At 37.7% G+C, this 12,831-nt stretch overlaps 1 pseudogene; it reads right to left on the bottom strand.

Annotated features, from left to right (window-relative positions):
• Nucleotides 1-385: 385 nt before the first annotated feature.
• On the bottom strand, nt 386-3,437 carry LOC121780582 (annotated as a pseudogene).
• Between the last annotated feature and the right edge of the window lie 9,394 nt (nt 3,438-12,831).

The raw sequence follows: 12,831 nt of genomic DNA, 5'->3' as shown, positions 1-12,831 counted from the left end.
GAAGCATTTTACAAAGAGATTATTGTTCGCTATCTCACAACAAAATTCTTCTTCGAAAATACATAGGATTCGCACACTCACAATTTAGGAGAACTCTCAGTCTACCTTATTGAATGAGAAGTTTTCTTCATCCAATAAACAAAGTTCTTAAAACATGCTCAATAACTACGAACATATCCATATATAGCAAAAATAAAAAGGGCACTAAAAAACAGTTTATTTCAAAACAAAAATTACCACCATCCGTAAACTATTTAGGTGAGATGTTGTATTATTGCATTGAATTGTATACCCTATATAGTGTTCTTCATCCTCCACAAAGCCCTAAAATCAGATAAGCTCTTCTGTTTATACAGAAACACAATGCCAAGCAAAAAAACAAAGCTTAATGCAGATGAAAGTAACATTTAAGAATGAACAAGATGAGGTCATCTGTTTATACAGAAAAAGGATGGCCCCAAAATCAACAACATAACCTCACAACTCCAAAGACTCACCAAACCACATCATCATACAAACTGGAGTTATTTAGACATTAAAATACAGAGCAAAAACCATTGTAAAACAGTAGTTTGAACTTAGCTGTAACATATATAAACTAGCCTACGAAATAAGATTGTAACTTACTTAAAACAAGGAGAATTAACCTCTGGGCCTCAAAAACTGCTTACAGGAGGTCTGCAACATTCGCTGGCAGCTCCTCAACTACCACATTGTAGAACTTCTGGATGTCAAAAAGCATGCGTTCGTCATCTTTGGTAACAAAGTTTATGGCCACACCCTTCCTTCCAAATCGCCCACTTCGTCCAATACGATGCAGGTAGTTCTCAGGTTGAGTCGGCAAATCATAGTTGATGACAAGAGAGACTTGCTGGACATCAATACCACGGGCTAGCAAATCGGTGGTGATGAGGACTCGGGAGGAACCAGATCTGAATTCTCTCATGATGATATCTCTAGTGTTCTGGTCCATGTCACCATGGGTGGCAGAGACAGTATGGTCACGGCTGCGCATTTTGTCAGTGAGCCAGTCAACCTTACGCCTAGTGTTAACGAAGATGACGCTCTGAGTGATAGCCAAGGTCTCATAAAGATCACACAGGGTTTCCAGTTTCCACTCTTCCTTGTCAACATTGACATAAAACTGCTTGATACCCTCGAGTGTTAGCTCATCACGTTTGACAAGAATGCGGACAGGCTTGTTCATAAACTTCCTTGTGATTTCAAGGGCCTCTGGGGGCATGGTTGCAGAGAACACACCAACTTGAATCTTAGGTGGCAGCAACTGGAAGATATCATATATCTGGATGAACACAGTCCACTTGTTAGTAATAAAACAATGAACTAAATAGAGCTCAGATACACTAATCGTGAAGTCAAATGCAGGAAAAAAATAAAATACGGTAGATAAGGCGCATGGAGTGAATAAGGTAAAATTCAAAAAGCAGCCTGTGCAAATTGACAGCATTATTTATGGACAGTCAAATACAAAGAAAAGCTATATTTTACGCAATTCTGTTCTACTGCAACTATCTCTACTTGGTATCCTAATCCACCCGACCAAGTTAGGTTCACCGTTAATGCCCACAAATACAGATAAAAATACGAAGTAAACCTGATCCTTGAAACCCCGGGAAAGCATTTCATCAGCTTCATCCAAAACAAACATCTTAATATAATCAGGGCGCAGAGACTGCCTTCTCAGCATGTCAAAAACACGACCAGGAGTGCCGACAACAACATGAACTCCACTAGAGAGAATACGCTGATCTTCACGAACACTGGTACCCTCCAACACAAGCATGAACCTTAACGCCAAGATAATCACCTAGTGCTCTCATGACCTTCTCGATTTGCTGAGCAAGCTCACGAGTGGGTGCCAGAACTAAAGCCTGGCATTCAACCACACTGTAGTCCAACTGCTGCAGAATCCCAGAGCAGAAGGTTGCAGTTTTTCCAGTCCCAGATTGAGCTTGCTGAATCACATCAAGCCCCTTGCAGAAAGGAACAATCCCTCTTTGCTGGATCGCAGAGGGCTTCTCAAAACCTAACAAAAAGAGCAACTCCTTACATTTTCCAAAGAAAATTCTCAAGCATAGAGAGAAAGTAATTAATAGCACACACCCATCTTACTACAACTTTATAACTTCCAGCCAGCCCAGTCAAAAACCCATTTATGCACATACATACAACTAAAGCCCCCTAAATGAAACTTCAGTGTAAATTAATTTGAATAAAGTACAATATATCTCTGATTCAAAATCGTTTAAGTACCGTAGGCATAGATGCCCCTAAGTAGATTCTCCTGCAAGCCCATAGCATCAAAGCTATCGTAAACTTCATCATAACTAGTGAAGAATTCTTCACCACCATCAGTTCCAAGTCTGCATCATAGACTTAGACGGTCAAAAAAAAACTGTATAACTTTCACTATCCGATACAAAATAAAACAACAAAAGAAGCTAAGATCTCACAGCTCAGTCATCTTAGCATCAAAGTGACGAGCATCAAATTGAGAGCCTTCAGGAGCCATTCCAGCCATGATTGCAAAAACTGGAAGAAATATCATCAAATGATAAGTTATGTTTACCACTATTGAAAAGTCTTGCAGTTACGGAAAAAAGAAAACTTAACAAAAACACCACATTATATCATATGAGGAGCAGTTAGACAGTAGAATAACACATAACGGAAGCATTAAATGAAGCTGTCTGTTCAATTATAATTTATATCAAGTGGCACCGGAATAAAATTGTTATCCATCAATCATGCTCCTTTAGCAAAACAGTTACTCTAATAGTCTAATGAAGAGCAGAAGTTCTCTTCGCAAAGTTACCAAATTCAACACACAAGGATAATAAGCAGTTACATCAATCATTACCATGAACAACAGAATTTTGATGCCTAATTCCTCGCAAATACAATAATTACACGGTTGAAGCTACTGCTAAACAGATAAAACAAGAAAAAGGGAAATAAAAAAGGAAAAAACATAGCATAACATTTTCAATCCCCCAACAAAATTATATTATATACACATGAAAAGGGAAAACAAATACCCTTCATAATACTCAACTACAACTTCAAAAACAACACAAAATAAACAAAGCGCTCTCACATCTAAAGCTACACCAATTGAAGCGCTCAATTCAAAAAGATCATCCACGCACCACCAAAGACATGACTAAGTAAAAACACAGAAGTAAGAAATCACGTAAAAATTTGTGTAGATGCTAACATCTGCTCGAGTAAGCTACCTGAAATCACAAACGAGGATCTGAGAGACAAGAAAGCGAGAGCTTTAGCGCTTTTGGTTGAAGCGTCGACTTTATTCCAAAACTCCTCGGATCTACGCCGTGGAGTTCAGGAAGAGTGAGAAGTTGAAGAGAGAGAATACGAAACGAGAAAGTGCGGTTTTCCTTTTCTAGGGATTTTGGATTGAGCCTACTGCGATCCACGTTGTCGTGTTCAATGCAGTTACGTATTTACCCCTGGCGGATTGATTGCATAACGACGTCGTTTTCTTGGAATTTATTGTGAATTTTCGTTGTCGTAATAAGCTGGGCCGACTGATGCGCCCATTCGTGTAATATGGGTTTGGAAAGGCCCACTCGAGATCCATCAATTGAGACTTTTAACTTCACCTCTTTTTTGTTATTCCAACTTTAATTAAGGAAATATTGAATTTTATGTTTTACATTTTTTTTCTTCACAAAAATAATTTATGCTTTATTTTATCAAAAAATGTTCAAATCGTTGTGGATCAAATATTGAGATGATGAAATGTCAGACTTAGTTGGTAAATGCTTCTTCTCTATCAATGGCACACCCGTCATTTGGGGTATATAAGAGCATCCACAATAAGAATAGCTCAGCAATAGTCTAGCCATAGCATAGCCACAAATTTCTCCTGCCACATCATCAGCCCTAAAAATCATCCTCTCACATCATCAAGATAAGCAAATAGTCCAGCCATAGCCTAGCTACATCACTCAAAATTATATAAAACAAATAATTAACAATCACACAACATACGGGTGCCGAGGGAGTTTGAGACCCGCTCGTCACTGGAGTACCTTCGTTGTTGGTCTCCCTTTCGCGTTATTGCTCTTGTACAGAAATTAAGATAGAGAGAAAACACGTTAAAACAAGTGGTGCGAATGAAAATGACGTGCAAAGCGCGTATATAGTGTTTCGAAAATTAAAAAAAAATCCGTTGGGCGATGCGCTCGGCGATCCGGACCCTACAATGGCATCAAGCGGATCGCCCAATGCATCGCCCAGCGCCCGTATATCGCCTAGCGCTAGGCGGTTGCAAACTTGCAATGGTTCGCCGAGCGCACCACCTAGTGCGGGGGCTCGGCTAGACGGTGCGTTAGGCGCCATTGTGGATGCTCTAAGAGCATGTGCACAACGGTGGACGCCGGCCCCGCGTCCGTCCGCGCCGCTGGCACGGCACTGCTCGATGCATCGAGCAGCGCCGTGCCAGCGAGCAGGCGACGTGGCGGCACGCGATTGGGCAACGGCATAGCCGTTGTCTTTGAATTTTTTTTTTATTTTATTTAAAATTTGTTATTTAATTTTTAAAAATGATAAAAAATAAAAAAAATATATTTTCCAAATCACAAAAATATGGCCGTTTTTTGCCCATTTTTCTGAATTTTTTTTTTTTGTTTTTATTTTTTTCCCCCAAAATCATCTATAAATACACACATTCATCATCCATTTATCACTTCAAATCATCCCTCATTCATCTCTCATTCATAATTCTCATACAAACTATCAACACATTCATCCCTCACTCAAAACCTCAAATGGATTTCACCCATCTTATGGCGGAAGCGGAGCGCGAAGAACAAGAATACTACGAACAACATCGGGCCGCTTACGAAGCATATGTAGCGGCGAATACCCTTGCTCCTCCTCCTCAACGAACTAGATCAACTCGCCGCTACATCCATCGTGACCGGGAGGGAGCTCACGAAAGGCTCGTTGCCGACTATTTTGCTGACCAACCGCGGTTTCCGGCAGATTACTTCAGGCGCCGTTTTCGCATGTCAAAGCGTCTGTTCATGCGTATTGTCAACACATTGTCCGCACGTGTTGAATTCTTCCAAACAGGTCCAGATGCAGCCGGCCGGAAAAGTATCACGTCGTTACAGAAGTGTACGTGTGCCATTCGACAACTCGCTACTGGGCAAACGGCTGACCTCTTCGACGAGTATTTGCATGCCGGTGAGTCCACTGGAATCCTTTGTCTAAAGAATTTTTGCGAGGGCGTTCGTTCAGCTTTCGGTGATGAATTCCTTCGGGTACCTACCACCGATGATTGCCAACGGTTGCTTCGTCTTCACGAATCAGTCCATGGCTTTCCCGGAATGCTTGGCAGCATTGACTGCATGCATTGGAGGTGGAAGAATTGCCTGACTGCTTGGAGGGGGCAACACTTAAGCGGTCACAAAGGCGGCGGCCCAACACTTATCCTTGAGGCGGTCGTCGACTACCGCCTATGGATTTGGCATGCATATTTCAGCGTTGTCGGATCCAACAACGACTTGAACGTGCTCTATTCTTCACCACTCTTCAATGATGTGATGAACGGTGTAGCACCGGCGATCGACTTCACCGTCAACGGAACTACATACCACATGGGTTACTATCTCACCGATGGTATCTACCCAAGGTAGTCGACTTTCGTAAAGACGCTCAGCAACCCGCATGACCCGAGACGGGTTCTTTTTGCGCAGCGTCAAGAGTCTGCTCGGAAAGACGTCGAAAGAGCCTTCGGGGTCCTTCAAGCCCGATTCAACATTGTGAAGGCCCTGGCTCGGCTGTGGTACGTGAATAATATCGTCGACATCATGTTCACGTGTATTATCTTACACAACATGATTATAGTCGATGAAGGACCGAGGGCGGCTAGCTTCTACGACGAGGATGAAGCCGAAAGCTCAACCGCGAGGTCTCCCCCACGCCGAGGAGCGCATACGACGGTTGGCCAGAGGATCGAGACCAGGCACACAATGTGCGATACCCGAACCTACATTCAGCTACAAGAAGACCTAATCAAACACATGTGGGCGAAATTAGGCAATGTGTAGTGGTTTTTTTAATTTTAGGATTTTAATTATGTAATTTTTAATTTTTAGGATTTTAATTATGTCTTTTTAAATTTATTTGTAATTTGTAATGTTATTTCGGTTTTTTTAATGAATTTTCATATTATGGAAATGTTTTTGTTTAATTGAATTTTAAATTGAATTGTGTTCATCGTTGCGGAAGAGCACAGTTGTGGGTGTTGTGCTATTGCCAGAGAGCAGGCAGGAATAGTGGCGCCGGGCCCACAACCGTGCTCGCTGGCAAGAGCACGGTTGTGGATGCTCTAAGGCTTAAACTCTTATCATATAGTATTTCCTTCTCTCTCATAAAAATGTGCACTTTCCATTTTTGTCTGTCCCACAAGAATATGTGCATTTCATTTTTAGAAAGTTATATCAATTTAATAATGTAGATCTCACTATCTACTAATACTACTTTACCATATCATTCTACTCGTCTCTCTTACTTTACCGCATCATTCTCCTATTTTCTCTTACTTTACCAATTTTATCTTAATTCCCGTGACATATCCATTGTCATATTTTTATGGGACGGAGGGAGTAATATTTTTATTTATTATTTTTATTTATTATTTTTATTTTTATCAAAATTTCCCGATATCATTCTTAATCCTTACTAAATTAATGTAGACGAAGACCAATTATTAAAAATTGAAGGACTAGTAGGAGATATTGGAATTTGAGAGATAATCGAAGAAAATTTGCTGCAAAAATAGTATGAAAAAAAAAGAAAATGTCAAAATAAGGTATAAAAAGTTATTAAAAAAATAATTCATAAATATAGCTTTAAGTTGAATTAGTACGGTATATAATAGTAGTAATATCTATATATATATATAGTAGTGATATAGGGCAAGTACTCCTTAAGTATATAACTAGAGAACAAATCACAGCCACAAGATCAAGAAAATTAAGGGCTAGTATTAATACATGTGATTTTTGTATTTAAAGAAGAATCAGTTCACTCTTATCACAAATTTACTTCACTATAACAAGGCGGGGGTATAATGGTCACTTCACAGACAAAATTAGGGTAGAAAGTAAAATGCTCTCATTTGAAAAAACCTCGTCGCGTGATTCAACCTCTCTTCTCTCTTCTACAAAATTCGCGCAATTCAACCTTCTCGTCGTCGTCGCCTCGAAACCAGCAACCTCTCCGTCGTCATTTTGCACCGCGGAATTAGAATCAGTTCCCTTCCGCCACATCGCCGGTTGAAGTGCGCGGACGTTCTCTCTCATCATCTGAAGCACCTCTCTGACGGTGCCGCACGTGTCGAGCAGATCCACCGATCGCGACAGAGATTCCTCCATCGATTTCCGATCAACACCATCGACTCCTGATGATTTATTCCGTCTGAATTCCTCGAATGAATTGTACAGCTGCGCAAGCGCCACGAGACCGGATTGAAGCGATTCTGAGCTACCAGATCCGCATTTCAATTTCTCAAACTCCGAGTGCATAACTTCTACTGATTTGAGTTTTGAGATTGGCTACGTACACATGTTCTATAGAATTTCTTGTAAATATGATGTTTCGTTTTTTCAGAATGTTTCTTGTAAATACATCACTCTAAGCATGTTTTTACTTCACTGATGTGAACAAAAAAGATCACTATAACCAAATAGCACAGACACATCACTCTAACCGTGGAATACATCACTCTTAGCATATTTTTACTTCATTGATGTGAACAAAACAAATCACTATAAGAAAATATCACAGACACATCACTCTAACAATGGAATACATCACTCTAAGCATGTTTTTACTTCACTGATGTGAACAAAAAAGATCACTATAACCAAATAGCACAGACACATCACTCTAACCGTGGAATGCATCACTCTTAGCATATTTTTACTTCATTGATGTGAACAAAACAAATCACTATATGAAAATATCACAGACACATCACTCTAACCATGGAATACATCACTCTAAGCATGTTTTTACTTCACTGATGTGAACAAAATAGATCACTATAAGAAAATATCACAGACACATCACTCTATCCATGGAATACATCACTCTTAGCATGTTTTACTTCACTGATGTGAACAAAACAAATCACTATAAGAAAATATCACAGACACATCACTCTAACCATGGAATACATCACTCTAAGCATGTTTTACTTCATTGATGTGAACAAAATAGATCACTATAAGAAAATATCACAGACACATCACTCTAACCATGGAATACATCACTCTTAGCATGTTTTTACTTCACTGATGTGAACAAAATAGATCACTATAAGAAAATATCACAGAAACATCACTCTAAACCGTGGAACACATCACTCTAAGCATGTTTTTACTTCACTGATGTGAACAAAATAGATCACTCTAACCAAATATCACAGACCCATCACTCTAACCATGGAATACATCACTCTAAGCATGTTTTTACTTCACTGATGTGAACAAAATAGATCACTATAACCAAATATCACAGACCCATCACTCTAACCATGGAATACATCACTCTTAGCATTTTTTACTTCACTGATGTGAACAAAATAGATCACTATAACCAAATATCACAGACACATCACTCTAACCGTGGAACACATCACTCTTTGCATATTTTTACTTCACTGATATGAAGAAAATAGATCACTATAAGAAAATATAACAGAAACATCACTTAACCATGGAACACATCACTCTTAGCATGTTTTTACTTCAGTGATGTGAACAAAACAGATCACTATAAGAAAATATAACAGATACATCACTCTAACCATGGAAGACATCACTCTTAGCATGTTTTTACTTCACTGATGTGAACAAAATAGATCACTATAAGAAAATATCACAGACACATCACTCTAATCGTGGAACACATCACTCTAAGCATGTTTTTACTTCACTAATGTGAACAAAATAGATCACTATAAGAAAATATCACAGAAACATCACTCTAACCTTGAAATATATCACTCCATTAATATCACGAATTATTGTATATGTTGAGAAACAATCAAGAAATGGTAATAGTAATAAGTTGAGCAACAATCAAGAAATGACGCAAGTAATAAGTTGTGCAAAAACTAAGAAAGAGCAGTAGTAATATGTTGAGCAACAAATAATGAACTCATTGTGACATTTCATCAAACACATACTGTGCTCATATTAATATACATCTATTTTTCTTTATCTTACAATGAATCTAACCAAAAGATTTACAGAAAACAAAAAAACAATAACAAAATTTACAGATAATCAAAAACAATTTCACGAAAAACATTTTAGAAATCCATCGAAATTTTCCAACAGCTGCAATCACCAGAAACTTCTCCTCCATCACCGGCGGCTCCGCCTTAGAAGCTTCGTCTCCTTCGTCGGCCTCGAGGTCCCTTTCGGCGTCTTCGGAGAGCTTCCAGTAGGAGCAGGCGAGGATCAAAAGAGCGAAAGCGATGAGCCCCAGCATCGCCGCAAGCCCGCCGAACAGGTACGGCACCGGCGACTGCCACGGCGACCGCGGAACTGGCGACGGCGCTGCTGCTGATGATGCATCAAAATCTGCAAACTCTCCTCCTCCACCCTCTCCTCTCCCTCCAGGCTGCTCCGGAGCTCCCTCTCTAACTCCACATTCCTCCGCCGAAGCGCCTCCGACGCATCACGGTGGCGGCCAGAGATCGGCACACAGGGAGAGAGAGAGAGAGAGAGAGAGGGAGAGAGAGAGAAAGAGAGAGAATGATGAGAGAGAGAGAGATAATGTGTGAATGGAATGTGTATGTGAGAATATGGGAACGAAGTTTATTTCCAAAAATACCCCTATGCTATTTTATTAACTAATAATGTGTACTTTTATTAATCATTGGATTAAGATAATATGTGGTTGAGATTTGTTCTCTAGTTATACACTTAATATTAGTTATACTTTGATCACTAATATATATATATATATATATATATATATATATATATATATATATATATATATATATCATGGGTCTTGTTATGTTGAGATTTTTGGGCCTAATTGAGAACTAAGATGCATTTTCAGCCACTCATTCATAAATTTCGTACGACGTCAACTACAGAGACATTATGTCAACTACGATGTCAACAACAAACGTTCAAATGTCAATAGCTTTCATATCAAATGTCAACAACTTATACAAAAATGCCAACAGCTTGTCCATAGCTTGTATATCAAAATGTCAACATATCCTGCAGTATGTAATATATATCAAATATCAATCAGTTAAACAACTTGTATCAAAATGTCAACAACTTGTATAAAGTGTCAACAACTCAAAATTAATTCTTGCAATTAAAAACTAACAACTATTTTATCTTAATTTTTTTATTTGACATAAGTTCTGGCATCATGATCATACAACACATGTCAATAGCCTGCATATCAAATGTCAACAGCTTATAGCAAAATGTTAACAGTTTGTCAACAACTTGTATATAGTGTCAACAACTCAAAAACAATTCTTTTAATTAAAAAATAACAACTATTTTATCTTAATTTTTTTATTTGACACAAGTTCTGGCATCATGATCATACAACACATGTCCCATGTCAATAGCCTATATATCAAATGTCAACAACTTATAGCAAAATGTCAACAGCTTCTCTTCACTGACGACGACTTCCATTGGCGTGCAATCAACGATTTCTAAGTCAACAAATCGAACGAAATTGAGATGAATCAGCAGATGCTGACAATTAATACGGCGCAGGAAACGGAATTTCTAGAGAGAGAAACAATAAACTAATGATTTCTCCTACGGATTGAACCTTCACTCATAGGCAAACGCAATGAGATTTCTCAAAATCTGAACAACTGCATAAAAAATTCAATTCAGCCAAACAAAAATTAATAAACAAAGAAGAAGGAATTTGCAGAAAGATCAAAGTGACAACAACTGGTATATCCAAACGAATAAAGAAGCCTCAAATCTAGGAAATTTATGCAGAAACAAAACATCTCTTTACTGTAGAAGTATTCAATTGAAAACATATGATACCTTCAAAAATCAAAATCAGTGAGACAGATCTGAAATTGAGAACAGTTGTTGCTGATGAAATTGAGATATAGTTAGATGGATTTAGTTGCTTCTAATCATGAAGATCATCAACTCCACATTATCATCATGGTAATTGATTGAATTAAACGATTAATTAAACTCTTAATTCATCGAATTTGAGATTCAATTTACCGCAGGAGGTGGTCCTCGCCGGATCGGAGACGACGAGCAGCACGATGGGCGATGGTGGAGCTCCTCCGCCTGCCATTTCATAATTAATTAATCTATATATATTTTCTATGTGGCAAATTCTGGACCACTCATTTAATAAAAATGAGTGACTGATAATGCATCTCAATTCTCAATTAAGCTAAAAATCTCAATTGATCACAACCCTATATATCATTGTATACTTCCTCCGTCTATAAAAATATGAGCATTTAAAGTAGCACGAGAATTAATGCACAATTAGTAAAGTGAAATAGATGAGGAGAAATGTAGTTAAAGTAGTGTTAGTAGATAGTGGTACTACATGATTATTAGTGTTTAATGAGTTTTAATATTGGGTCATGGTAATATAAGTTGTAATTAAATTGATATATATATAGGTAATTAGTTGGAGAAAACGTTTAATAAATGGAAATATCCATAGTTTATGAGACGATTGAGATGAAAAGTGCACATATTTTTATGGGGCATATTATTATTTTTAATAATTATATAATTATTCAACTATGAGAAATCAGGTTTGGTAAAACTTCTACCAATATTTTGTTTTATATGTACACTCCTATTTTCATTGCTTATTATGACGAGTGGCCTAATTCTCATAGGCCCATGTCATATTCGGATAATTCAAATTCTTTTATATTGGACCTTTAAAGTCCCATCTTTTGTTTGGTAAGCCATGAATATCATGACTTTGTAATAATTAAAGCATTTACTTAATTAAAATTTAGAACTTAAGCATTATATTCTGTGCCCAAGCAATAAAAAATGATTAAAATATTGTACATGCCTCAACATTTCATTAGTTGATTTAATTAGATTTTCCAATTGTAAATCCCCCTTCTAAGTGTAAGCCGATCCTTAATTGCCTTCGGCTCTTTCCCTAGCTAGGAAGCCAACAAAAATCAGCAAAAATACGAAAGAAGAAGAAGAAGAAGCAGCTTGGAGTTGTAATAAGATCAAATTCGATAGGGAACAAGAGAAGGGGGGAGAGAGGTATGTAGAATTTATTCTTTTACTCCTATTTGTTTAATTAATAAAATTAAAATAATGTAGTTTTGATTGTAAGAGAAATATAGTTTGCCGAATCAAAAATTTCAAAATTAGTGTATTTATTTATATTTAAAAATTAAACTTAAATAAATAATTACAAATTAATTATTGTATTTACAGATAAATAATTTTTGAATCCTAGATTAAAATAAAGAGTGATCTAATGGATGGGCTGCGGCCACCAAGAAAAAGAGCGTGTGATGCTGCCACGTGGAGGGATGAGGGCATACATTCTACCATCGCCGAAAGTGAAAGTGAAAGCTGAAGAATGAAGCTGCAATTTGCATGTGACCAATCAAAATATTATTTTCCATTATCTATATAATGATTCCTATCAATAATACCATTATTTGGATCCCACCAATCATCTCTTTTATTTTCTTTATTCTACTTATTTGATATTCCGATTTCCAACACATGAACTTGGGTGAGTGTAGCT

The sequence above is a fragment of the Salvia splendens genome, chromosome 20, assembly GCF_004379255.2.
Source record: "Salvia splendens isolate huo1 chromosome 20, SspV2, whole genome shotgun sequence".
Taxonomy (NCBI): domain Eukaryota; kingdom Viridiplantae; phylum Streptophyta; class Magnoliopsida; order Lamiales; family Lamiaceae; genus Salvia; species Salvia splendens.
The sequence above is the reverse complement of the archived record's forward strand: the minus strand, read 5'-3'. Positions and strand labels throughout refer to the sequence as shown.